This window comes from Bubalus bubalis, chromosome 22, assembly GCF_019923935.1.
Source record: "Bubalus bubalis isolate 160015118507 breed Murrah chromosome 22, NDDB_SH_1, whole genome shotgun sequence".
Lineage (NCBI taxonomy): Eukaryota > Metazoa > Chordata > Mammalia > Artiodactyla > Bovidae > Bubalus > Bubalus bubalis.
The window spans coordinates 56132073-56157527 of NC_059178.1; the positions used below are offsets into that span (position 1 = coordinate 56132073).

At 37.3% G+C, this 25455-nt stretch overlaps 1 long non-coding RNA gene across 1 annotated transcript; it reads left to right on the plus strand.

Annotated features, from left to right (window-relative positions):
* Positions 1–191: 191 nt before the first annotated feature.
* LOC123331177 lies at positions 192–25220 on the plus strand. The gene is made up of 2 exons (XR_006547691.2): positions 192–468; positions 24044–25220. It is a non-coding gene; the product is annotated as an uncharacterized LOC123331177 (long non-coding RNA).
* Positions 25221–25455: the final 235 nt, after the last annotated feature.

Sequence of the window (25455 nt, forward strand, 5' to 3'; positions counted from 1 at the left end):
AAAGCTCTTGCCCCCTTAAAGGTCAGTGGAAAAAATTCGGCCTTTGGGCAGGAGTCTGCCTCCCTACCTCCTCTCATTGCCGGTCTCTGTGATAAAACAAACATTCATTTCCACCAACCTTGCCTCTTCACTGACTTCAGAGCTGGGAGCCGCTGGACCCCACTTCCGGTTGCAGTTTTTGGCGCTCACGTAGCTCCTCTGTGCTCTCGCGATATCGCAGTCTCCTGCATTCCCAGACAGGACTGTGGCCATGACAATGCCGTGAGATGGCTGGGAAGAGCCTTGCTGCTCCCTTCTCTGCTCTTAGCTCGCTGGTCTCGGGAGGGACATTTGGGGAAACATTCGTAGCAGCTACCGAAGCCATTTATTTCGAGAGTCCTCCTTGTTTCTCTCCTGCTCGGCATTGACTGCCAGCTGACGTTTTTCCTTGGAAGAACGCAAAGATTCTTTTGGAAGCTCCAAGACCGAGTAAGTCTGCGGGTGTGCGCCCGGCTAACTTCTCTTTTGGGCACGAAGTATTTTGACTTGTATTTGATGTTGAGGACATTTTGTGAGCACACAATATCATTTGGGCATTTTGCCAACTGGTTGTGATGTGTGTTTGATGTTGAGGACCCTTTGGGTGGGGAAGTATTGATTTGGGACTGTGTCCTCAGTCATCCTCTTGGTAAATCTGGACAGTCTGTCTTATGTGTGTGAATGTATATTCCATTTGTGTGGTTGGTATCCTTGTTGTATTTTGTAAAGTAGGAAACTCAGGATCATTTTATTAGAAAAACTTTAGCTATGAGATTAATACCAAAGAAAAAGAAACTTTTTTTAACAATATATGACAACAGTATTCTACACCATTAACTTATTAGGGACATGGCTTTGGCTGACAACAATGCTATTATTTTAAAGATAATACCTTCATCCCTCTTCTCTCTCATTCCATTTCTGTATAATCTTTTAATTGAAAACTACTTATATGAATAGGCTTCTATATCCATTTCAAGATATCTCAAACTATAGCTTGATTTACCTTCAAAAATCGACTTAATGATTACAGAATAGAAGTATCCTTGGAAAGTGGGAGAGGGAAAATGAAAAATAGTGACATTGAGTTCCTGCACATTCTCTGAAACCCATGTAAATGTTAATAATACCCCAGTACTTGCTCATTCATTCCACAGGCCAGTTTCCGTTGTGACATGCTAAATGCAGTTGTTCAGAGTGTCTGGTGACCTCCAGCAAGTAGACTAGCCTTCTCTTCTGATGGATTCACCCATCGGAATGGTTTATAAATATTTTCATATTATTTTGCTTCCAAAAAAGATAGATCTTTCACATATCATTTAGTGTCATACAACAATCGCCAACTGTTTTGGCACCAGAAAATGGTGACGTGGAAGATAATTTTTCCATGGACTGGGGGTGGGAGGGAATGATTTGGGGACAATTCAAGTGCATCACATTTATTGTGCACTTTATTTCTATTACTATTACATCAGCTCTCCCTCAGATCATCAGGCATCAGATCTCGGAGGTTGGGGACCCCTGGTATAATATATAGTAGTTAGTAAGCAGTTGGTGTTTTTTGAAGGACTTTGTAAATGTTAGCTAATTAAAGCTTCACAATCAGCCTACATAGTAAGAACTATTAGTTTTCTTTTCATGCATAAGAAATTGGAACCCAAAAATGTTAATTAATGTCCTCAAGGGCCACACATCATTAGTACTGTCTCCAGAACTGATAGCTAGTGATCTTTGAGGCAGCTCTACCCAGAAATCACTAGTCACCTTAAGAGACCTGATATACCACATATGAATGATGCTTTGTCATGTGGTATTTCAGGTATAGATTTTAATTTAAATGTCAGGGTCTCAACCTAAATAGATTGTGAAGTGTGGTTCAATCTATATTGACCCCCAGAATGTCATGTTTATAATTAATAATCACCAGAGATACAGGCAAGTTTAATAGTGGGTTTCTGCAATCTGTAGGTAGATTTTTATCATCTACCCTAGTTTTCAGTGGGCTAAGTGTTTACTTGAGGACAACATTCCCCTATGGTATTTGGTAAACATGAATACAAGTGTTAAAAATATAATCATTTTGTCACCCTACCACATACTATCCTATTTTATCCAAGTTTAAAACCAAATGAATTGCAGCAGTAATGACTCCACATGGTAAACAAAATATTATAACAATTACTATTTATCCTTGTTGTTGTTTAGTCTCTAAGTTGTGGCCAACTCTTTGTGACCCCATGAACTGTAGCCCACCAGGCTCCTCTGTCTATGAAACTGATACATGTACTACATAAAAAGTAAAAGTAGGAATATGTAGAAAGTGTCTTGAGCTGTCTGTTTATTGTGCCTTCCTTTGTACTATGGATAGGGCTTCCCAGGTGGCTCTAGTGGTAAAGAACCTGCCAGCAATGCAGGAAACTTAAGAGATGTGGGTTTGATCCCTGGGTCAGGAAGATCACCTGGAAGACATGGCAACCCACTCCAGTATTGCCTGGAAAAAAATTCCACTGACACAGAAGCCCGGCAGGCTACAGTCAATGGTGTCAGAGAGAGTAGGACATGACTGAGTGAGTAAGCGTGAACTACCTTTGTTACTTGACTAAACTTGCACTAGAATAGCCTGACTACCACGCAGTCTTCTTTGGGAAATATCTGAATTCTTTCAGAAGACCAGTGACTTGATAATCTGAAAAGCTGGTAGTAGTCCTGTTTCCAACATGTCCATTTATGATGTCTTACATTATAGTGAAGAGAATTTTTTTTTTTTTTTAGGTGAGTAAAACTAAAATTTTAGTTGTTAATTACAAATAATTTCCTCAGGGTCAGAATTTTTTTTTTTGTTTGTTTGTTTGTTATTTTTTTTTAATTTTTATTTTATTTTTAAACTTTACATAACTGTATTAGTTTTGCCAAATATCAACATGAATCCGCCACAGGTATACATGTGTTCCCCATCCTGAACCCTCCTCCCTCCTCCCTCCCCATTCCATCCCTCTGGGTCGTCCCAGTGCACCAGCCCCAAGCATCCAGTATCGTGCATCGAACCTGGACTATAGTGAAGAGAATTTTATAAAAGCACATGAACTATATTTCAAGACCTCGTGGCTACATCACTAGTCCTTTACTGTTATTAAATCATAGGAAATACATCCCAAATCTGGAATCCATCACTGACACTTCTTTTCTCCCATAACCTGCATGACCAGTGGAGCATCGAGTCCTGTTGATTCCTTCTCCTGAATAGCTCGCGAGCCTCTCCTTTTCTCTGCATCTGCACAGCCACCATATAGTTCAGGCTACCGTTGCTCTTCCCTGGATGATTAGAGCAGCATCTCACTTGTCCTTCTAAACCCACTGGGGAGTGGATTCAGTGAAACTCATGCCAGGGTTTCATTGTAGCAACTGTTTTTCTTTGAAATATTGTTTTAAATGTTGTCATCTTGTGCTTTGCCCTCTTCATGGTGGGCGAGACTCTCAGGGAATTATGACAGTGAAGACCCCATGGGATAAGTTCTTCAGAGGTGCTTGGAAGTTTCCTGATGCCAGGGCCTTCCAGTCAGTACATTTCACCAAAGTTACACAGGTCTCGGAAAACGGATCTGTCAGTCTACCCAGCAATGAAATGATGGGAAGATGAAAAGCTGAATTAAGTCTATGACCACGTGAATTCTGAGAGATGTCAGGGTAGAAAATAGCTATCATAGAGATAGAAAATCTCAAGAGTATTCCAATTCTGAATCCTAATAAATTCAGCTAAAGAAAGATCAGATAAACACTATTTATTTGCCAGGTACGTCTTGGACCTAAAGTATTTGCATCTTAAATATGACAGACTGCATAAAAGAATATCTTAAAGATATTTATCAGTATTTCCTATCAGTGAGAACTATACTTATAAATATTTATTGTATTTCATATAATAAATGAGTATGAATAAAAAAGCAATAGAAAGACTCTACTTTATCTATATACTAAATTAATCTATATACTAAATTAATCTATATACTAAACTAATCTATGTACTAAATTAATAATATGTAAATTATAAGCAATCATTTAAAATATATCACATATTTTCAATAGATAACTAATAGAAGAAGTTTCAAAGGTGAATTAGTTATGCAAATAATTATAGTAAGGGGTTTATGCACTCATTAGAAAAAAATTGTTTCTGAAGCTTTTATGAATTTCTGAAATACATGGGTAAATCAGGAAAGCAAATATTGTGTATTCAATCACAAAATATTCATAGGGCATTTGTTATGTACCATTCATTGTTAATGTCAGTGATAAAACAATCAATGAGAAATGGCTTTGCTCTTGTAGGAATTCACTGTCCCTTAGCAGAGCACCAGACAATAATAATCATTTTTGGAAAGAGTCACATTAACACAAAATAAAATTCTGACTTAAAAAGCTGTCCTAACTTTGGGAATATGCGCTCTCCACGGCTTAGTGGCATTGCTGTAAAGAGTTCAGAAATGTAGAGACCTTTATATAGTAAAATCTCATTTTGAACGTAATGGAATTTCAGATATGGATAAATTTTTAAACCAAACATTTTTGAGAATAAAACTTCAGATGTAAAGGAGGATAACTGGATCATTTGTGCACAGTCGCTCAGTAGTGTCTGACTCTTTTGTGACCCTATGGACTGTACCCTGCCAGGCTACTCTGTCCATGGAATTCTCCAGGCGAGAATACTGGAGTGGGTTGCCATTTCCTACTCCAGGGGATCTTTCCCACCCAGGGATTGAACCCAGGTCTCTTGCACTGCAGGCATATTCTTTACCACCAGACCACCTGGGATCATATATTTGGCAAATTGAGAAGAGAGCTGTTGGTTCAAAGTAAGTCTAGGTACTTCCTCCTAGGACTGATTCTTAATAAATATGCATAGTTTAGGCCTAAATGTAACACTTAAAATTACAAACAGCTATGACAACACATCTAAAGAAAATAAAATATATAACATATCAATTGATTAAAATGCCCTTTTTTTTTAAGTTGTAGGTTGGTTATCAAAACAGGAAATGTACATTTAAAAAGAAAGATAATCTATGATTCTTCAGTTCCAAAGAGTCCTAGAATCTCTTAATGAAACCGTATACTTATGTTTTTTAAATTTTCTTTCCTTTGCAACTTGGCTGAAAATGCTCTATTTGATTCTGTTTGACAGAAGTGAACATAACAAATGAAAGGCAACAAAATCATAAAAGACCTAATGATGTTGAATTATTGTTCTGTAGCGCACAGTTTATCTAGATCTTTAATGATATCTTTTCTCCTATTTTAATCAAATCATCAGTCATGTATCTAAGAAGATCATCCAGGTGAACTGATAAAGTATAATAGTTTTACAGTGAACATATCAGACAATACCATAGTGATTTGCAGCAATACATAATACAATTCCTATGGAAAAACACACCAAAATATTATATGTTGATATCTTGATGTTAATCAAAAATGCTTTTGTTCTCTAAAATCATAGCAGATTACTTTTTCCATTATAAGCATTATTTTTATTCTCCCTATTGATGACACAGACTACATCTGCAGGGAATAAACAATGGAGAGTTTACTCGTAGTAAAACTGCTCATTTTAGTGTTGATTAAATTCACGAGTTGAACACGACTTAACGACTGAACAATGACAACAAAAACCGCAAGAAAACTTGAAGGAAGAGAGATGGGTACACACAGCAATTACCTTTTTTAATCATGGATCCCAGGTTTTTAATTATATTTTCAATTTCCTTTTCGCATAATTAGCTCTTTTCCTACAACGGACACAGAGAGAGTTAAAAAAATAAATCCCAAAGAACGAGGAGACCAATGGAGGAAAATTTTCATGCTGTTTCCATCACCCTGATAGCTCTTCTTTCCCAAATTCTATTTTATTGTATCTCTTCTTTCAGTTCTTGTCATTCTGTCTGCCATGCTGTGTCAGGAAAATAACCATAACACATACTGAAATATATGAAGAAATTTCTTTAGCCTCAGTAAAGAATAAGAATCATACTTCTCAGAAAATGGAAGAGTCATAAAGAAACAAAAATTTGGGATCAGTCAGCTTTCTGAATTTGTGCTCCCAAGTTCTCATTAATTGGGTCACAGTTTATCTGCTGCACCTGAACTTTTAACAATTAATGTTTCCTTTCAGGTTAGTAATGCAAATACAGACAATAGCTATTAAAATACAGAAAACCCAGATTGGAAACTACATTAACATCCCATTTACTGTTAACTTAATTGAGGTTTTTTTTTTTTTTTAACTTTTTGCTGTCACTAAAGGATAAACAGGTGGATAGGAGAATGCTGACACTGGGCTCGCGGGCAGATGTGGATAAAGCTGGTAGATACCATTTAACTAAGAATGAGATTCTAGAAAGGAGCTCATCGGGGAAAGGGCACTTGAGAGAACCCAAGATGAAAATAGTGTCAAGAGAGATTTTATCTACACAGTCATTGTGCCAAGAGAGACCTCCACAAGCAAAGAAAGAGCCAACAATCTACATATCAAGCAACATTACTCACAGTTTAAAGCCCCTAACTGCCAGGGCAGGCTCTATATTTGATTTTTTTAGAATTTCTAGTTGAAAGCATCATATATAGTATTAGCTACCACTGCTAAGATTATTTATAATTTTATACTCTTTTCAGTATACTATTATAATTTGTTATCAATAAAGATCCTCCAAAAGTCCTAATTGATTCTGTTAGTGTGGACTTCGAAAGCCATCAACATATTCTTATTGAATACAGCAAAAAAAAGAAAAAAAAAAATCTAAATTCTTATCATGACATCTCATATTTTCCAAGATCTGGCCTTTGTCCATTTTTGTAACCTTGTTTACAGGCTGTTTTCATGTAAATTTTACTCTAATCTAAACCCATGATTATAGAATTCCTCATCCAACATACAGCAATTTGCTTCAGTGCTTAAATATTATATCGAGGTATTACTTCTTCCTCAAATAGCTCCCTTAGTTTGATGCCTGAGAAACACTTCACATTCTTTAGTGTTAGCAGGTCATTTTTTGCTGTAAATCCTTTGCTGGCCATGATCCATGAGGACTGATCATTACCTTTTTAAAACTCTCCCCACCCCCAGCAACTACCATGTGTGTACTTAGACCCCTCAGTCATGTCTCTTTGCGACCCCATGGACTGTAGCCTGTCAGACTCCTCTGTCCGTTGGGATTCTCCAGGCAAGAATACTGGAGTGCATTGCCACTTCCTTCTCCAGGGGATCTTCCCAACCCAGGGATTGAACCCAGGTCTCCTGCACTGTGGGCGGATTCTTTACTGTCTGAGCCACTAGGGCAGCCCAACAATGACCATGATGCCTACCATATTCATTTTCACTTAATTACTTAGATGTTTGTTTCTTTTTCCTACTCTGCAATTAGGACAGGGTTAATACCAAGTTCAGGGGCTTCCCTGGTTACTCAGTTGGTAAAGAATATGCCTGCAATGCCAGAGACTTGGGTTTGATCACTGGGTTGGGAAGAAGGTCCCCTGGAGAAGGAAATGGCAACCTACTTCAGTATTCTTGGCTGGAGAATTTCAAGGACAGAGGAGCCTGGTGGGCTACAGTCCATAGGGTTGCAGAAAGTCAGACACAACTGAAATGACGGAGCACATGCTGAATGTTGCTGCCACAGCCACTGCTAAGAGGCAGGAGTGAATTGCCCTATGCTCAAACACTTACTCAAAACTCAGAGCCCTGGGAGATGTGTGTAGGGTAGAGCTGTGGTCATGCCCACCACTCACTTCACTAGGAATCCAGGAGAGGAAGAATTTGGTGGTCCTGTGATTCCATACAGAAATGAGAGCAAGTGAGTTTAATGTTCTTTAAATACCAACCAAAATCAGAGAGAAAAATCTCCCCCAAATGAAACTGATATGTTTGTGAGCTGTGAATGCAAGCTAGACAGCTCACATAGGCAACATCTATTATATTGACTATCACAATGAAATTACTCTATTAATTTCATTGGAGAATTTTTCATCCTATGATTTCAAAATTCAATAAACTGTTGCATTAGATTTTCATCACAGTTTTGTTCATATCCATTTCTGATGACATTCATAGACATGTAAGAAATTTTAATGGTAATATTCTGCACTATTCACAAGATTTTTTATCAGAATAAATGTGAGACATTTTAAAATTGAAATAAACATCTATGAAGCAAATAAGGATTTTTAGAGATAAAATTCTCTAGGGTGATTGGTAATCACTACTTAATGTGGCCCATCAAAACAAATAAATAACTGAAGACTATAGTTATAATTTTATGTGACTAATGTAAGTATGTATTTCCATTGACAAAAGAAACTGTATTTTGAAGAATAAACTCAATCTGACATTCAGGGAATCATTAACTTCAAACCTCAGGCTTTTCCTGAAATGATAGGCCTTTCCAATGGTAAGAGAATTTTAATGAAGGGAATGGAAATAGCAAAAGAAATGACATTTCATGTCATTTTCAAACAAAACTTCCTCTGGACCCTATCAAATAAAGTAGAAAAGGATGATATGCTTCCAGTCATTCAGCTCATCTTAGATATCATAGTATCTCAACAACATATTTATTTTACCATCAAGCATTTCCTAAAATGTATTTTTCTTAGCATAGAGATATGTCTCAGATTTTCCCCCCCATCATCAAATATCAAATGAGGAAATTTGCTAAACAATTTATTCAAAAACTGCTAAATCATTCAACAAACTATGTAGTCATTGATATAAGTTTATAAACTATTGAATTACATGGGCATATGCTAACATTTGAAATAAATATTTAAAATAAATATTACAGAATGATCTCAATAGTATAATCTAAATGTGTGTGAGTCTTGTGTATTTCAGTCAGTTCAGTCACTCAGTTGTGTCTGACACTTCGTGACCCTGTTGACTGCAGCACGCCAGGCTTCCCTGTCCATCAGTAATTCCTGGAGCTTGCTCAAACTCATGTCCTTTGAATCAGTGATGCCATTCAACCATCTCATCTTCTGTTGTCCCCTTCTCCTCCTGCCTACAATCTTTCCCAGCTTCAGGGTCTTTTCCAGTGAGTCAGTTCTTCACATTAGGTGGCCAAAAGTATTGGAGTTTCAGCTTCAGCATCAGTCCTTCCAATGAATATTCAGGACTGATTTTCTTTAGGATTAACTGGGTGGATCTCCTTGCAGTCCAAGGGACTCTCAAGAGTCTTCTCCAACACCACAGTTCAAAATCATCAATACTTCAGCACTCAGCTTTCTTAGTAGTCTAACTCTCACATCCATACACGACTACTGGAGAAACCATAGCTTTGACTAGACGGACCTTTGTTGGTAAAGTAATGTCTGCTTTTTAATATGCTGTTTCGGTTGGTCATAACTTTTCTCCCAAGGAGCAAGCATCTTAATTTTATGGTTGCGGACACCACCTGCAGTGATTTTGGAGCCCCCAAAAATAAAGTCTCTCACTGTATATTTGTATATTATTTACATAATATTAAGTTGGGTGTATATTTAGGGTTTACAGATATTTTAATGTTCACAGTAAGTACAGCATCATGAATTGTATCAGGTCAAGAGAAGAAAACTGAACTCTATTTTAAAAGACAAATTGCATAACTCAACACATATTATTCAATTTAATAGTATAATTTTTCCATTCTAGTTTAAACTATGAAAAGTACACACATATTCTCATTAGATAGCTTTTTATAACATTAGGCCTCTTGAAAGCACTGCTGCAAATGAAGTGTTTTGACTAAAAATTATTCTCACACTGCTTAAACAAATCAAATTGTAAGCATGTTCTTTTGAACAGTTTCTTTAGACAAATCCCTTGTGTTACCCAAAACTTTGTATAACAGTTTATTTTTCCCTATCAAATCACACAATCATTACACCTGAGAGAATTAAAGTAAGGCAGTTTAAATAGAATTATCTTACTAAATTTCATCTCAAATTTTAAAGAAATTTCAGATTTAAGAATGCTAACCCTAAAATAACAGGATTGCAAGGTTGCAGAATATTGTAAAATGCTACCATTAATGTAAAATCCTTTCTGCAGTTATTATTTTCCATTCATCACTTTTTAAAAATAAGTTACCTTAGATATATTTTAAAACACCCAAAGCACACACAGCTCCAAAGGCAAATATTCTTCAAGGCAAGTAGATTTTGTTAACTTTTTTAAAAAGCTCTGTATTTTTAAAATCTGATTTAATTGAATTATTTTAAACTGTATATGTGAGTTTAGACCTCAGCTTGTCGATGTGATGTCTAAAAAAAAATATGGAGTAATAATGGAAAATATCCACAAAAGGCTTGTTGTACTTTTATTTTGAAATTTTTATTGGCGTATAGTTGCTTTATCCACAAAAGTTTTGAGGGGCTAAGTTAGTTAAATACAGGCAAAACAGTTTATCGCACAGGCCTTATCATTGCTCTCAGATCCAGTAACTAAATTGGTGATTATTATTGTCATCGTCGTCATAATTATTATTTAAGTCACTCTCTACAATTGCTTAATCATGCAATGATCCTTCTGTTAATACTGGGATTTACATAAATAAAGTATATCTGGTTTCTTTTCCTACAGTAAAGTGAAAGTCACTTAGTGGTATCCAAGTCTTTGTGACCCCATGGGCTATACAGTCCATGGAATATTCCAGGCCAGAATACTGGAGTGGGTAGCCTTTCCCTTCTCCATGGGATCTTCCCAACCCAGGAATCAAACCGGAGTCTCCTGCATTACAGGCGATTCTTTACCAACTGAGCTATCAGGGAGGCCTCTACAGACTGTCACAAATGTAATTCAATGTTAATTGCATTTCCTGCCATAGAGAACACTTTGTAGATACTAAAGGGAAAGTGAATGTATTTACACCATAATAGTAATATATGAGCTTCTAAATTCAAAAAGCAGGATAGGCCTTATTCTTTATTTGCTGCAGCTAAAAAAGGGGGGAAAATGCTCTTTACTGTGGAAACTCATATTTCTTTATTCCTTCACAAAGGAAAGTACAATTATTTAAAAGTTAATTTTTGTGAAGAAGAAAAAAAAAAATAAAATCAGGAATGTTTACCTCCTTGCTGTTGACGAAAGCTTCTAAACATAACAATTAATTCAGTGTGATGAAGTCGAATATCTTCAGAACTGAAAAAAAAAATCACTGAGATGCACCAAAGATAGAGCACTTCCCTTAAGTGTTTTTGTTTCAATAAGAAGAGATTATACACTGACCTTTTCTTTAGCTGCCTTGGTTTCTCCATTTTTAATCATTATACAAGATTTGGTAGGAATCTTTGCTGACACTTTGCTCCTCAGGGGGCAATTAAGAGTTTAGTGGAAAAAGAAAATCATTTTACTTTATTACCGAAAATGACAGCAGAGAGGCCAACATATTGGGACTGCCAAAGCATTCTCCCGATCTCAGCAACACAAGAATCCATACAGCTGCGCTTAAGGGAAATTGCATATCCAAAAAAAAAAATAAATAAATTATAACATACACATCACTCATAGATCTGTTACAATTACTGACTGCTATCTTACACCACATTTAGAGCTACTTCACTTAATTTTGTACCCTTGTGCAAATAGACTTGTTCCTAGCAAATCTGCTATTTTGGTTTTTGTCTATCTTACTCTGTTTTATATTTCTAAATTATAATACTTTGATAAGCATTTTACTTTTTAGTGCCAAAAGAATGAAAGGGAACATCAGCATTATTTTCCCCCAAGTGAATTAATTTAAACTAAACAATTATGTTTGGAGAAGGAAATAGCAACCCACTCTAGTACTCCTGCCTGGAGCATTTCATGGACAGAGGAGCTTGGTGGGCTACAGTCTGTGGGGTCGAACAGTCAGACATGATGGAGTGACTAACACCCTCATTTTTCTTTTCAAGCAGTTATGTTATTTTAGAAATATCTGTATATATATTTTAGGAAAAGAAATACTCAGTGTAAAATGTAATATGACAGGTTTATTATGCATTGTAATTGGTGTAATACACCAGCTACTGTAACAACCCCCCCCCCCCCCAATTTTTAGCAGCTTAGCACAACAAAGTTTCATTTCTCCTCTCATGTTGGTGAAGGATAATTTGAGGCTTATTTTCTTTTTTTTGGGGGGGGTGGGGGTTATTTTCCATCCATCCTGTGGTTTCTCTGCCCCTTGGAGGCCCAGATTCTTCCACTAGAAAATTCAGATGAAGACAAGAACGGGAGAGATGGAGAGAGAGAGAGTGAAGGAAATTGAACAAGAAGACATTTTAGATGCTCTGCCTCTTGATGTATGTGGTCTTCCTCTGGTTCACTATCTAGGAGCCATATCTGTAGCTGCACGAGATTTTCAGCAATGTGATGTGGTCTTGACATTTTTCCTGGGAAAGAGATTATGTGTGGCCATCAACATTCTCTGTAGGAGTAAGTTTCCTTTGAAAAATGTTTTAATAAGTGTCAACTTAAATTGTGGATCTTTTTTGAAGACAATGTTGATTATTTTAAACCATAATCACTGTAGCCACATCTTAATGAAGATGTTAAGGACAAAAATGAAATATAATTTACATCACAGGTGTGCATGCTCAGTCATTCAGTCATGTTCTAATCTGCGACCCCATGGACTGTAGCCCATCAGGCTCTTTTGTCCATGGGATTTTCCAGGCATTAATGCTGGAGTGGGTTGCTGTGCCCTCCTCAGGAGATCTTCCCAGCCCAGGGTTCTAACCTGTGTCTCTTATGTCTCCTGCATTGGCAGGTGGATTCTTTCCTATTGCGCCACCTAGGAAGCCAGTACACGTAGAAGCTGTAAGAGCAAACTTACAGTTCCACTGTTAATCATTTTTCTCTGCCGGAGAACCCTCTGTTTCAAAGAGGGAAAGCCCCTTTAACCTAACACGTCAGTAAGGAAATGAATATAATTTTGTTAATATCAGCTGCTGAGATTTCTTCTTTTTTTAAATTTGTTTGCTGCTATTCTTTCTGAAACAAAATCTGCCAAAACAGAGAAGGATGATATATTTTAAACAACCTATGTTTTAAATACTTTTTAGATTGCCTATTTCTCTGCACTAGAATGTATTTTTCATGATAAAAGTAATCCTGTATATTTTATACTCTGACTTATGCCCAGCGCCTAGAGAGTAGTTATTATAAATGGGCTGGACCTCAATAAATACCTGTGTAAAGCATAAATGTTTAGGGTAGAGTCTCAGCCCATTTATTTTGTGGAGGAACCTAGAATCTACAGCAGTAAAACTCTTAAAATTAATCTGCTTCCAAGTTTAGTACAAAATATGGTTAAAATTGTATGCCCTATTTGTTTTAAAAGAAGAGGATACATATCCTAAATAAATTTAGTGAAATAGCAAGCATGTAGAATGGAGAGCAGTATGGTGTTTCCCACTTATTAACCTGCAATTCTCTTGAGAGGAGACACCCTTCATGGTATCTCTAGATCATCAACAATCTACAGTAAATGACTACTTACATCCCTTTGGGCTTCCCTTGTGGCTCAGCTGGTAAAGAATTCAAATGCAATGTGGGAGACCTGGGTTCAGTCCCTGGGTTGGGAAGATCCCCTGGAGAAGAGAAAGGCCACCCCCTCCAATATTCTGGCCTGGAGAATTCCATGGACTGTATAGCCCATGGGACTGCAAAGAGTCGGACAGGACTGAGCTACTTCTGTAGGGCTTTCCTGGTGGCTCAGTTGGTAAAGAATCCAACTGAACCACCTGCAATGCAGGAGACCTGGGTTTGATCCCTAGGTTGGGAAGATCCCCTGGAGAAGGGCATGACAACCCATTCCAATATTGTTGCATGGAGAATCCCCATGGACAGAGGAGCCTGGCAAGCTGCAGTACATGGGGTCGCAAAGAGTCAGACATGACCGAGTGACTAAGCACACACAGCAGGATTCTGTAATATCCTACCTTTACAGAAAACTGCAACCCATTTATTGCCAAGGAATACTATGTAAATCCACTTAGTATATCTAAACAGCTCAAGTGAAAAAGAATTCTTTCAGGAATCTTGCTGTTTCATGAGAACTGTCTTCTTACAGTCGTGTGAAAGTTATTGATATATCTAGGTATTCTCTGCAGAAGTCAAGAGTTACGGAAATTCATCCTCTGAACTCTCTATTTTATAAATTAATTTCAGTGGTGTATGAGATGAGAAAAACAACATCCTGTGAATGCGGCTATAAATATTATTTTAAGGTGTGATCTATTGTTAATGTGTGCTTTAAACATATGGAGAGGGGAGAATTAGCTCTCTATGGACTATATGTGTTCTCAGTCACTAAGTCCTGTTCGACCCTTTGCAGCCCCATGGATTGTAGCCTACCAGGCTCCTCTGTCCATGGGATTCTCTAGGCAAGAATTCTGCAGTGGGTTTGCCATTTCCTTCTCCAGGGGATCTTTCCAACCCAGGGATCGAACCCACCTGTCCTGCGTCTCCTTCCTTGGCAGGCAGATTCTTTACCACTGAGCCACTTGGGAAGCTCTAGGTATTGATAATCACACTGGACCACACTCTCTGAGTATGTTCCTTTCTGGGGACATGCATAATTATGATCTTCTGAAGTTGTTCATGATTCAAAAGACTAGAACATAGATAATAGTAATGGTCAATATAAAAAAATCACAAGTGATGCATCTAGAATTAGAAGCTACCGCAGAAAACCTAATGCCTCAGAGAAATCACAAAGGAAAAAGGATTTGAATGGTGCCTGAAAGATCCTCCAGAGAAACAGTCTCAGCACAGCCTAAGTTGTTCTTTCCTCAGGCTGGTAGGAAGAGGTCAGAAGGAACTGAGCCTCAGCAGGAGGAGAGGAGTCATTTGACTCTCACTTTCTGTAATTATATTGGTGGTAAATTAATTTAGTGATTCAATTTCTGCTCCTCTCACTTGAATTTGAGCTAATTAAGATTCTCCATCATGCTGTTGAGTGGTATATCCTCAATTGCTAAAACAAAAATTATAATATAGTAGTTATTTAATAAATTCTTATTGAGTGACATGAATTGATCAGTTGAAGAGCCTCCTGGAAGATTGAATTGCCAGTGAATGTCTACTTATGAATATTCTGAGAAATATAAACTGTGCTTTCAAAATTTATTAAAAAATAGTATAAAATTACAGGGATATGATTGTCTTTATTTATTTTCAGTTTTCAAGTTGTTTTATAAAGACAGCATCTTGGTTTTTTTTCTTCTAAAAGAGAAATAAAGGAATATTAAAACAATCTATATAAAATGGCTCAGTTCGGTGGTATGTTTGGGATCTCACCTTAATATAAATGATTAAAGATTTACAGTAAATTATTTGATAATTGGAGAAGGAAATGGCAACCCACCCCAGTGTTCTTGCCTAGAGAATCCCATGGACAGAGGAGCCTGGTGGGCTGCCACCTTATGGGGTCACAGAGAGTTGGACACAACTGAAGTGACTTAGCAGCAGCAGCAGCATTTGAAAATTAAAAGGAGAAGCTAAAACATAGTTAACCTGCTGAAGGTTAAAAAAATGCCAAAATTCATACATAGGTATACAAGTGCAAAATTAAAAATATAATTAATTCAATTGCAAGAAACATTAAATATAGAAGACCATTTTTTATAACTATAGAATTTATTAGGCAGTAGAATGAGCTCTTGAGGGAATGGATTGTAGATTTTGTACTTTGAATCATTTAAAAACTGTGCAAATTGAACACTTAAGGAATGCCCTAAAGGGAATAGTCCTTTATTAGGAATAGGATTGAATAGATGAACTAATATAGTTTCTATTCATAATGTTACTTATGTTATCAATCTTTGACTAAAAAAGTATACAAAGATAATAATCTATCTACACGAGTGGTTAGAATATATTAAATAGAATATTGATGTTACTAGATTAAAGCGTAGATTAAATATTATATAAAATATTAAATTTCAAGTTTATAGTAAAATATATTTTCCAGGTTAGGATTGAAATAAATTATTTAAATGAGTGCTACTGCTAAGCCTGATGAGAAGAACTATACGCTTCTTAGATGACATATCAATATTTCTATGAAATCATTGTTTTAATTTGATTAATAATGTAGCAAAATACAAATTAGGAGAAATTAAAATTTCCAAATAATAGGGAATTTTGAGCGTGTGTTTATATATAATAGCCATTTTTAACATTTTAACCTAAGCTTCAATCATGCTTAAATTAGAGATGATGTATATTGTTTTATCACAAGTAGAGATTTTTATCGTATAAACTATTCCAGAATTATGAAAAAGTGCAATTTTCTGGAAATGGTTAGTAAGATGGAGCCCAACAACTTGTTTTAAATACTAATTTATTTTTATTTATTAATCTTTTTCATTTTTTGGCTGTGCCCAATAGCATGTGGAATCGCAGTTCCCCTACCAGGGATGGAACCCCTGCCCCTACACTGGAATGGGCCGAATCTTGACCCCTGGACTTCCAGAGAAGTTCTCATGCTACACAGTAGAAACTAACTTAATATTGTAAAGCAACAATACTCCAATAAAAAGTAGTTTTAAAAACTCCGTGCAAGAAAATTGAGGTAGAGTTACTGTAATAATGCAGGCTACTTTCATTTAGAAAAGTAAGTGCTCCTATCAATAAATATAGTTCTGATTTCACAATTAAAGATAGCCTCCCTGGGGACTCAGTGGATAAGAACCTACCTGCCAATGCAGGGGACACAGGTTCAATCCCTGGGTTGGGAAGCTCCCCTGGGGAAGGAAATGGCAACCCACTCCAGGATCCTTGCCTGGGAAATCCCATGAACAGAGGAGCCTGGCAGGCTACAGTCCATGGAGTCTCACAGCGTCCGTCAGACATGACTTACCAGCTAAACAGCAGCAAACAATGTAAGATAAACATTCAACTTCTTTAAATATTTTCAAAATTCATAGTCTCTGTGCAACTCCCTGTATGTGCCTGTCTACTCTTGGGGGAGAAGTTTGCCCTGTGATCTTCTCTTTCACATTGATTCAGGAAGAGTTGTTCATTTTTCAGTCTGTTCAGCTTTCTACTTGTTTGGATGATTGGGTGACTTCCATGTTCTTCCCCCACAGAACCAACAACCATCTCCTATCTTTTTCTCCATGACTAACTGTCCCTTCCTCTCACAAAATGAAATTCCTCTCACAGCTAGCTCTCCTTTGCCAGAAAACTTACTGTAGTATCTTCCTTATGTGTCAAACAAGAATTAAACTAGAAAGTAGAGGCACTTTCCTCAAATATTTTCCTTAGTCAGATGAAAGCCTTTTTATCCCATTAGAATGTATTTTAGTGTCTTGAGGAAATATGAAAGGTTAGAATCATTCAATAACAAAGTGCAACTACTTTATAAACACAAAAATAGTCAGTGCCTATAAGCATATATAATTCTATAAATAAGCACCAGTACTACTTCTTAAATTTATAGTCAGTACAACAAATTGAGGATCTTAGTAAGGTTTGTGTTGTTGAACTTTACTGATGAAAGTTTTTCATGTGTTAAAATTTTTGACCTTCACAATAGTACTGTAATTTTTTCTTATTATTATTCTTGCATTAAAGGTCATGCAACTGGGACTTAGAAAAAATATATGCTTTGTCTTTGGGTGCTTAGACAATTCAGGTATAAAATAAATTTTGAACCAAGTTTTTTTTTAGTATTTATTTTTATTTTTAAGTTACATATATTTAGTTCAGTTCAGTTCAGTTGCTCAGTTGTGTCCAATTCTGAGACCCCATGGACTGCAGCACATCAGTATTCCCTGTCCATCACCAACTCTGAGCTTGCTCAAACTCATGTCCATCGAGTCAGTGGTGCCATCCAACCATCTCATCCTCAACCAGCTTATCCTCTGTCGTCCCCTTCTCCTCCTGCCTTCAATCTTTCCCAGCATCAGGGTCTTTCCAGTGAGTCAGTTCTTTGCATCAGGTGGCCAAACTATTGGAGTTTCAGCTTCAACATCAGTCCTTCTAAGAATATCCAGGACTGATTTCCTTTAGGATGGATTGGTTGGATCTCCTTGCAGCCCAAGGGACTCTCAAGAGTCTTCTCCAACACCACAGTTCAAAAGCATCAATTCTTTGGTGCTCAACTTTCTTTATAGTTCAACTCTCACATCCATACATGACTACTGGAAAAACCATAGCTTTGACTAGACAGATCTTTGTTGGCAAAGTAATGTCTCTGCTTTTTAATATGCTATCTAGGTTGGTCATAGCTTTTCTTCGAAAGAGCAGGCGTCTTTTAATTTTACCATCTGCAGTGATTTTGGAGCCCCCAAATGTTAAACCTGTCACTGTTTCCACTATTTCCCCATCCATTTGCCATGAAGTGATGGGACCAGATGCCATGATCTTATTTTTCTGAATGTTGGCTTTTAAGCCAGCTTTTTCACTCTCCTCTTTCATTTTCATGAAGAGGCTCTTTAGTTCTTCTTTGCTTTATGCTATAAGGGTGGTGGTATCTGCAGATCTGAGATGTTTGATATTTCTCCTGGCAATCTGTATTCCAGCTTGTGCTTCATCCAGTTTGGCTTTTCACATGATGTATTCTGCATATAAGTTAAATAAGCAGGGTGACAATATACAGCCTTGATGTATTCCTTTCCTGATTTGAAACCAGTCTGTTGTTCCACATCCAGTTCCAACTGTTACTTCTTGACCTGCATACAGATTTCTCAGGAGGCAGCTCAGGTGGTCTGGTATTCCCATCTCTTTAAGAATTTTCCACAGTTTGCTGTAATCCACAGTGAAAGGCTTTGACATAGTCAATAAAGCAGAAATAGATGTTTTTCTGGAACTTGATTGCTTTTCCGATGATCCAACGAATGTCGGCAATTTGATCCCTGGTTCCTCTGCCTTTTCTAAATCCAGCTTGAACATCTGGGAGTTTATGGTTCACATACTGTTGAAGCTTGGCTTGGAGAATTTTGAGCATTATTTGCTAGCATGTGAGATGAGTGCAATTGTTCAGTAGTTTGAACATTCTTTGGCATTGCATTTCTTTGGGATTGGAATGAAAACTGACCTTTTCCAGTCCTGTGGCTTGAATTTAATTTTGTTTTTAAGTTTTACGTACATACATATGTGTGTGTGTGTGTGTGTGTGTGTGTGTGTATGGAGTATAATACATTTACAATGTTTTGTGGTTTCTGCTGAGAAGTTTTGGTACATATATACAATGGAATATTACTCAACCATAAAAAGAATTAACTTGAGTCAGTTCTAGTGAGGTGGGTGAACCTAGAGTTTGTTTTACATAGTGAAGTAAGTCAGAAAGAGGAAAACAAATACAGTATATTAATGCACATATCTGGAACCTAGGAAAATGATACTGCAGAACCTATTTCCAGGGAAGGAATAGAGATGCGTATGTAGAGAATGGACTTGTGGACACAATGGGAGAGGGAGAAAGCTGTAGAAATGGAGAAAGTAGCATCAACATATGTACACTATCAGTTGTAAGATGGATAGCTGGTGAGAAGTTGCATTGTAGTACAGGGAGCCCAGTCTGGTGCTCTGTGATGACCTGGAAGAATGGGATGGCGAAGGGAGAGAGGCCAGGGAAAGAGGAGATGTATGCATAATTATTGTTGTCTTGAACCCTTTTTTTTATTTTATTTTTTAAACTTTGACTCACAATCACTCCACACAGAGATTCTCCCCTAAACTGTATTATCAGTTTTATAGGAAAGACTTAGGAAAAAAAGTCTCTTGTAAGTTGGCAAATAATAACTGAGGTTATTTCTATACAAGTATCAAATTCCTCACTTTGAAGGCACATTATCCTTGACCTGTTAATAACATCTGAGAGTTTGAATAAGGAGTCACAACTCTTTGATCTTAATTGTAAATGTAATGTGAATACAATATAAATTTCAATTTTCTATTTATCAAAAGCCTGGTGTATGATATAAAATTTCTTCCAAAGGGCCTTGTTAGCTTTTTAAAAACTTTATTTACTTTTAATTGGAGGATAATTGCTTTACAGTGTTGTGTTGGTCTCTGCCATACATCAATATTAATCATCCATAGTGTTAGCTCAGTTTTGTGATAAAATATGATATCCATAAGAGATTTCCAACATGTCATGCTTTTAATTTCCCAATGACCTGTACTCTTCAGCACGTCTTCAATTTTAATGTTTTAAAAGGATCATTTAATAAGAGTTTCTTTCCAGTGGCAGCCAGTTATTCCACAGGCAGGCATTGAGGTGTTTGCCTTTCTTTAAAAACTATTGATCAAATATGTTTCAATTCTGCCAGCATTTCCCTTATGACCACCCTAAAAATAAAGCAATCCTGATCCGACACTAATGTGGCATTCTACTTGCGGCGAGTGACTGTGTGTTGTTGATTGATTTAACTGAGCACAGAAAGTGAGCCTGTTTACACTTGTTATGAAGAAAAGGAGAGAGGGGTTTCACAGACCCACAAAGGAACCACTCTGGAGTCCCTGGAAAGAGAGGAAGAGGTTTCCTGTTCAACTGTGTATCAACATAGTGATGCTTACCCTTAAAAACTGCCACTGTTCAAATTCTGCACTACATTTTGGGGGACAGCTCCTTGCCAACTGTAATACCACGCAAGTATAAAAGAATAAAAGGTTTTCTGTATGTTTTCACTGTGAAAAAATTTCCAGCATAGTTCTGAGAATATACAGTGGAGAATATTTTTTCTCTTGTTTTACACTGAATCATAGGCTACTACTTTCTCTGTCTGAACAAAAGAATTAAACAGATCTATGTTTGTATTCATGATCTTTGAATAGCAGTGTTATTAACTGATAAATCCTTTTTTCCGAACCATTGTTCACTCAGGATACAGAGGGAAAGAAACACAATTTTTCTGATTATATCTGAACATCAGTTTGGCTATGGACTAGTCCACTTGGAGTATGGACACTTACCCCACACATGAAAATAATTAGGAAAGAGCTCTCTCCAAATGAACATATTGTTCTACGTTAAAGAATGCCTAGTGGATAAAAGGTCTCTTTCAGTTCCATGTCAGGTGGAAATCACTGGAAAAATTATATTAAAAATAGGTGGTGGTGGTTTAATTGCTCAGTCATGTCTGATTCTTTGTGACCTCATGGACTGTAACCCACCAGGCTCCTCTGTCCATGAGATTTTCCAAGCAAAAATACTGGAGTGGGAGACAACTCTTCAATTACAAATATTCCTTTAAATTGATGAATTACTGAGCTGAACTTTGATTTCTATTTTCTATAAAATGAATTTATATATGACCTAATTACTATGAATGTTCTGTCATGATTATTGGCAAAATCATTTTTCCTAATTTTTTCAGCTTTCTTTAAAATTTCAATCCTGTAAAAATGTTACAAGGATAATTCAATGATTGGTATGCATTTGTTCCACAGAGTCTAACTCATGGGATTTATATCTTAAGGGCTTCAAATCTAAATGGGTACAGACAAATATACTATTTTAATACATAGTATAGTGTGTTATCAGAGAAGGCAATGGCACCCCACTCCACTACTCTTGCCTGGAAAATCCCATGGACGGAGGAGCCTGGTGGGCTGCAGTCCATGGGGTCGCTAAGAGTCGGACACAACTGAGCGACTTCACTTTCACTTTTCACTTTCATGCATTGGAGAAGGAAATGGCAACCCACTCCAGTGTTCTTGCCTGGAGAATCCCAGGGACAGGGGAGCCTGGTAGGCTGCCGTCTATGGGGTTGCACAGAGTCGGACATGACTGAAGTGACTTAGCATAGCATAGCATAGCATAGTGTGTTATGAAGAGTTAACAAGAAATAAATCTAAGTGAAAGTAGTTTTCATTGAAGAAGATACTGTTTATTTGAGTTGCATGAACTCAAAGAGTTTGAATAAGAGGTAAATAGAAAGAAAGCTATTCCAGAAAGATGGAATAGTTTGAGCAAGTCAAACATAAGACATATTTCTAGAAATGTGACAAGTCATTTAGAATTAAAAGTGTGGGAATCATTACAAAAGAAATGAAAATGAAGACAAAGAATGGAGTCAAATAAGAGAGGTGAAAAGATTTAAATTGTGTATTTTATAAGTAGTTTTTTCCCCACAGAAAACAGAGTCTTGAAATATGAAAGCAGCCTACAGTGGCTTATAAGACTTTTCAGGAGTAAAAATCCATAATGTCCAAGGTTAAAGTAGAACCTTTAATAACATCAAAGGTGTACATACATGTATTTTGAAATTTCGCTCCCAAAAGAAAAGTGAGTAAATATCCAATATCACCAAAATACCTTTCACTGAAAATGGCACCACTTTTCTTTTTTCCATATTTGCTTCTGCCAATGATGACCTTGGATCTCATCCACGTTTTTGGTTGAGCAGTAACTGTCCTGACTTCTGTAATATTCCCCACTGATGAGCAGAAGATTACATCCTTAAACTTTAGCTTGGATGGTTGATGCTTTGAGCATTGGTATGTGACCAACCCCTGGTTTTACTTCAGCATGTTTTCTCTATGATTGCTATATGGTGGTATTGATGTCTTAGCTGTTAACAAAGGAAATTTTTCTGTTGTTATATGGTACAGTGGCATGATCGTGAGCTACAGATTGTCTAAGAACTAGATCTGAATTATGGCTCTGTCATTAACAAGCGAGCAGTTTCTTTATTTATAAAGTGATTGTAATAAAAGGGGCTTCCCTGGTGGCTCAGAGGTTAAATCGTCTGCCTGCAATGCAGGAGACCCGGGTTCGATCCCTGGGTCGGGAAGATCCCCTGGGTCAGGAAGATCCCCTGGAGAAGGAAATAGCAACCCACTCCAGTATTCTTGTCTGGAGAATCCCGTGGATGGAGGAGCCTGATAGGCTACAGTTCAAGAGGTCGTGAAGAGTCAGATACAACTGAGCAACTTCACTTTCACTTTGTAATAAAAGAACCTAGTAAGGTTTGATGATAAGTACAGAATATACTGGACAGTTTCCAGAACAGTTTCTGCTTTAACTGTACAAGCACAGTTACTCCAGATGCAGCCTTGCTCTTTACCTGAGTAATCAACACGCTTCACTCCATCCACATCATCGGTGCCTCCATTTTCAGGCATCATGGTCCTTCTTCATCTCATGTGAAACATGACCCCATCTGTGGTTCTGAGATTTATATCAATTTCATTAATTTAAAGATCTGCTTCCTTATTGCATGTTATGTAGATATAAGTTAACAACTTTCAGAGATAAATGAAAAGGTGGGGGATATGTGAAGCATATGATCCCTGAGACCATAATGACAAGTGCTTCTCTTCCAAATATTGACATAACGCATTAAATGTATAATGCAGTGTATGTGGAAGATCCGACCTGTATTTAGAATGCTTTAAATGATTTTGAACACATCAGTTCCTTCTTCACATTTTAGTAAAAGCTGCCCACAGTCCCCTGAGTGCTAGCCATGTGTCCTCTGTTCCACTCAGCTTTCCAAGTGCGGTCACCTGCAGTGTCCAAGTTCTGTAACTGCAGGTCTTCTGCCTCCAAAACAGCGCCATTCAATAACACACTCCCTTTTAATAATTCCTCTGGGGATTTTCACTAAGTTTTGGCAGAAGAAATTTAGCCTTTGTATCAGACTCTGGGACCACTTACAGAAATGTTTTGGGAAGGTTATGTGCATATCCACACCGCCACCTTCTCTCCTCCATGATACATCCATGTAAGACACGGTACATGGACAGCCTCAGAAGTACGTCTTTTCTGAGGAATAACAGTCTCAATTTCACTTTAACCTTGTTTTCCATCAGCAGAGTTAACCCCTGGAGAGAGGCCAGTGCCCCAGTCATGACAGAAGGGTCCCTTTACAACAAGTGTCCCTAGAGACACAGCTCCATCTGTTGTAGTGGACAGTGCTAATACAATAGTTTTTGTCGTAATATTTTCAGCCATGAATAAAAAACACACACGGGCATTGCAAGGGAAAGCACACAGGAAGCACTGCACTGTTTGAAAATGGAGATGCCAGTTGCAATCATCTTTCGTTTGGTATTTTCCAGTAAAGCACTGCAGGGCTGCCCTGGTGGTCCAGTGGTGAAGAATCTGCCTTGCAATGCAGAGGACACCAGTTCCACCCTGGTCCTGGAAGACTCACGTGCCATGGGGCAGCTAAGGCCATGCCCACAACTGCTGAGACTGTGCAGTAGTAGAGCCTGGGAGCCACAACCACCGAAGCCCACATGCCTTAAAATCCGTCACAACAGGAGAAGCCACCACAGTGAGAAGCCCACACCCCACAGCTGGAGAGGAGCCCTCGCTCTCCACAACTAGAGAAAGCCCACACGCACTGCAACAAAGACCCAGCAGAGCCAACAAATAAATAATGAGAAAGAAAGACAATGCGATGTAATTACTATTACACTTTCACTTTGCAAGAATAAATTGTCTTCAGGGATCTCCTCATTTACCTGTTTTCGTACTTGTGTGTGGAAGTTCACTCAAAGGTCTACCGCTGTCCTCATGTACCAGTTTGGGGTGTAAGCAAGCCGTAAATTGAAGCTGTCTACTCCTGTGAGAAAGGTTGACACCACCATTACTCTTTTCATTTTAGAGGAGATGATTGTCGTAAACAAGGTCGTCACTTTTTTAAAAAATCCATACAGCTTATGAGTTATTTTGATGTAACCATTTGAATTTTCTGCCCTAGAAAAAATATTTTGATGCTAGGTATCAATATATGGAAGGAAAATATTCACCATGCTGTTCATTTTTGTTTTATGTATCCCTCAGCACGAAAGAAGACTTTTATGATGTTTTTCCATTAATGTGTTTGTTTAAGGAAAGCTGGAGTTCAGCAAGCATTTTTCTTGTCTCTTTGATTCATAGACTCTCTAAGGCCCTTGCTTCTTAATGCAGGGCATATTGATATACCGATTTAATATAGTAACAGCATTATTGAGATATACCTCTCCGACGCCATCAGGAACAGTGAATCAGATAAAACATTTGCAATATTAAAATCAATTAAAATTTTAAAAAACTGTTAAATTGCATTCAGGATGGAATCAATTTATGGAGCTTATGGTTTCTGAGCAATTAAGGGAGAAAATTAGACTGGGATTTCTTGTTTCTCGTGCTCTTTTAGCCAAACTTGTTGTTTCCATAAGTTAAGTATTACCAATGCCTTCTATTGAAGGCTTCTGTAAACTTTTCTATTAAAAATGATGGCTTAAACTTCCACATCTTTGTTCAGTCCACTTAAGATTGATGATGCATCATGGCATTATCAACTCAATGGACATGAATTTGAACAAATTTCAGGAGATAGTGAAGGACAGGGAAGCCTGGCTTGCTATATAGTCTGTGGCAAATAGTTGGACACCACTTAGTGACTGAACAAAAACAACTTAAGATTATCAAGTTTTAACTTGTTCAAGTGAATTCCTTTTGCTAATTCAGGATTTTTAAAAAG